Source organism: Poecilia latipinna, unplaced genomic scaffold (genome assembly GCF_001443285.1).
Source record: "Poecilia latipinna isolate Pla-1442-1.1 unplaced genomic scaffold, P_latipinna-1.0 Scaffold2910, whole genome shotgun sequence".
NCBI classification, from domain to species: domain Eukaryota; kingdom Metazoa; phylum Chordata; class Actinopteri; order Cyprinodontiformes; family Poeciliidae; genus Poecilia; species Poecilia latipinna.
In genome coordinates this window covers 848-4,759 of record NW_015115526.1, presented here as the reverse complement: position 1 = coordinate 4,759, position 3,912 = coordinate 848, and the positions used below count along the sequence as shown (strand labels likewise).

The 3,912-nt window shown below is 36.5% G+C and overlaps 1 long non-coding RNA gene across 1 annotated transcript in view; it reads right to left on the bottom strand.

Moving 5' to 3' along the window:
• The window catches only part of LOC106939567 (uncharacterized), a 13,641-nt gene extending 10,377 nt beyond the window's left edge, over positions 1-3,264 (bottom strand). The window contains exons 1-2 of the long non-coding RNA XR_001422872.1: positions 3,107-3,264; positions 2,448-2,538 (exon numbers count right to left, since the gene is read on the bottom strand). This is a non-coding gene — a long non-coding RNA (uncharacterized LOC106939567). The remainder of the gene's footprint in view (positions 1-2,447; positions 2,539-3,106) is intronic.
• Between the last annotated feature and the right edge of the window lie 648 nt (positions 3,265-3,912).

The window sequence follows — 3,912 nt, the reverse complement described above, 5'->3', positions numbered from 1 at the left end:
ATCAGCAAAAATGTTGATTTGAGGGTTAGTTTCACTTTAAAATGTGAAACTAACTCTTCTGCTCACATTAAAACAATGTGATCAGAAAGATCACATTGTTTATCTCTACAACCAGTGGGCGGTGCAGAAAAGAAGGTGCTACCATATGGGTGCTGCTACTATTAATAGTGGCCTCACAGACACACCCACTAGAAGGAAACAAATGCACCCTTGGGGAGACTCCCATTGCCCATTATAGCACTTTTCCAGGCGACTATCACTGTACGTTCCTGTTTTGAGAGAGAAAAGATAAGAATTCGCAAGCGAGCAGAGAGGTTTGCGAGCAGAGTTAATTTGTGCTGAGAGAAGTTTTACACGGGAGGAGAAAATTTGAGCATGAGCACAAAGATTTAAGAGAGCACAGAGAATATTTGAAAGATACCATACGTTTTCAGTGCATTACAAGTTTTAAGAAAAAGAAATAAAATTCTGCTTTCAAACGGAAAATGTGTGCTCTTGACTAGGGCTGGACGATGTATCGAGTATACTCGATGTATAGCGATATTTTCAATTTACGGTAGTTAAAGTGGCTATATGGCAACTATCGAGTATAAATTGTCATTCAAATAAACTTTCGCCATCAAATTCACTGCTAGTATGGTTTATCTGACACCCTATGAATGCATCACTAGTCCCTCGCCCCTCCCAACCTGAACATTTTCTACCAATCACGCTGCACGGAGAAAACAAACAACATGATGACAGCGAGAGTTTGAGGCGAGCCGTGAATGAGACGGTAACTGAAGAGGAATCAGATGAATTCGTTTAGTTCCGAAGAGAAACAGCGCTGGATCAATAATTTGGCAGTGGTTTGCATGTCGAGGATGGAGGATGTAGAACAAAATGAGGTAATTTGCAAGACATGTTGTAAAACTATTGCCACAAAAGGTTGTACCACAAATTCCCCCCCAGTCAGACTATTCTTTTACATGTCGTTGTATAGTTATCACTACGTATCAAATACACTGTGTATGTTAACGTAGATTAACAGCAAGCTAAACTCAAATCTCATGAGCCAAAAAGCTGAGCGTCTTGCTCCTTTATTACGTCTTCTTACAATTTTCTACAATGGTGTGGAAGCTCAATGAAAGGTTGATTGAAAAGGCATTGTTTTCGGAGGTGCAAGAAAAGATTGACGACACAGGAGGTGAAGTTTATACATTAACAGGCAGGCTTTCTCTCTGCAAACACGTATTCCTAACTGCAACTGCCTCTGCTACCCACAATGAACTGCTATTTCAAAATTCTCCTTCAAAATAAAATACCGAAAAATCAATACTGTAGAAGTTTTTAAACTAAATTATTAAGACATTTCCAACTTCCAGCCTTGGGCAGAACACCGTTCATAGCCGCGCTGCCGCGGTAGAACTCGTCCGTTAAAGTGAAAACTGGAGATGTAGGTAGGATTCATTTAGTGCTATACAATGGGAAAAATAACTCAAAACTACTCATTCTTCTTTTTCTCACTCTCTGTCGGCTTTACGCTACACGTAGACTCGTTGCCATAGTGACTGACAACAACGCAACTTTATGTGTCAGATTCAGCACTCAAACATTACCCCACATAGAACAGAACATTCAGTTCGTTACAGTTTTATGCTTTTAGACGTGATGTATATTTAGCGTTTATTAATAAGTGATCACTGTGGTAGATTAGCCGCTGCTACTATTAGCCACGCTAACACAGTGATTGTTGATAAGCTAATTCAAACACCTGCTTTACTGATGCTCTGTCAGTTTGTGTGTAGGTCGCCTTTTTTATTTTTAAGCTGAACTAAAATACACCTTATTCCACAACACATCGATATGTTACGTCTGTCAAAGTCAAACATAACTGACCTACTTCCCCTCTGCCTCCCTATTTTTTTTTTCTTAGTTAAAACTTATTTCTCACCTTGTTATCTAGTCATAGTGTAGACAGTTCAAAACACTGCATCCCTTTTTATACGAGTCTTACATGGGTGACATCATGCTGCAAGGAGTCTAACATTGGAGGTCATTTAAGATTATCGTGATATATATCATGTATCGTGATATAGCAAAAAATATATCAGGATATTAGATTTTCCTCATATCCCCCAGCCCTACTCTTGACTTATTTTGTCCTTAATGTAGTTGGTTTCATAACAGATAGCAATAAACAATTCTAGAAAATTGTCTCAATTTATGCCAACAGTTCCCCTGCTTTCCTTCCCGTCTGGTCTACAGCCAATCAGATTGCCTTCACAGTTTGCCTGAAGGAAGTAAAGAGGCTTTGCCAAAATATATTACCCACAAATAATGGATTTTAAATAAAGAACAGCACTGAATAATACTCACGTGGAACTGTTTTAAATTATGATTTTTCAGATCTTTCAGCATATTTTAAAATGAAAAACTGCATGAAGATAATTTGGTAAAGAACTTACCAAAAGGCGCCCAGTCACACCAGGTATCATTATCAGTTATGTTGAGGTACGCTGGTCGAATGACTAATGAACAGTTTCTATGCAGTTCACTCTGAATTTCAAACAAAAAGAAAAAAAAAAAAAAACTAAACGAAACAACTCACATACACAAGAACAAATAAATCAAATAAAAACCACACAGAATGATGTAGCCACCTCTGTTGTGAGGGTGATTTAAGGCAAAGTGACCCTTCATTTAACTCAGATGTTGCAAATTTAGAAAATTAGAAGCTTACAAAACTATAATGTCATCATTTGTGGCATAACTGTTAATTAAATTCTTAGCTAGGGTATATAGATTTGGTTAATTTGTTCTTTTTACAGCAGAAAATGACCTCAAAAGCTATTGGCCCTATTTAATTCTTTTCTCATCTATTGCCACAACAGCAGAATAACATAAGCAATTATTCATAATACAAATTTATTTCCCCCAAAACCTTTAAGACCTTGTATTTAAAGTTAAACAATCCTGAGCCTAACTTTGGAAACCACTACATTCATCTTAAATTGACATGTTGCTTAGATTACCAATATTTTTTCTGCAGCTGAGCATTGTCAGCTTAAATCAGAGCAATACAAACACAGTTTGCTTCACGATTAACAAATGTTTCTCCAGTCACCTTAACAATGCTGATTGGCTTCCTGGAGAGGTGGTAGGCTGTGTAGAAGAGGAATGTGAGGAGGAGAATAAAACCACGATACCTGCAACAGGAACAAATGAAACACAAGCTCATGTAAGTACTAATCTTGTAAAATCTTGTAAAAATGGATTATCCGATTTTACAAGTCTAATAAGTCGTAAAGTAAGTAAGACAGACAAAAAAGAGAACTTGTTTATAAGTTGCATTAATGTTTGAATAACATAAATTACATTTAGAGGAAATAACACAGACCAGTCTGGTGTGAATGATTTTCTTTTTCCATATCTGGTCTCCTATGTCATTAAACAACATGAATTTACTGAAGTCATGCAGCAACAAAAACATACACCATGATACAAATTTCATAAATGAACTGGTACATCTGAAGGACATGCTTAAATTCTTATATCTAAAGTGTTCATGTTTGTTTAATGTCCATGTTTTGGAATGAACAGTGTAAAACTCTAGTCTACTACTTTCTAAGGAGTAAGTAGGTTACTATCTTGATCATATCACAGGCTGTTTTTCTGCTTTCACTCTTAAAGATTGCTTGACCATGTTGGGCTGAAGGTTTAATTCTCTATAAAGTGTTCATATGTGCTCTATTAACTTTTAGTGGAAATTCTCAGAAAATAAAACTTGATTCCTTACAATCAAGGAGTCAGTTAGCAAATCTTCATTGGCACAGACAAAGCATCTGCATAAATTACAACATGTTATTATTGGGTTATTCCTGACAATATTTGAGAAGCACTTAGTCAATTTTGCTCATACCACTAATTTTT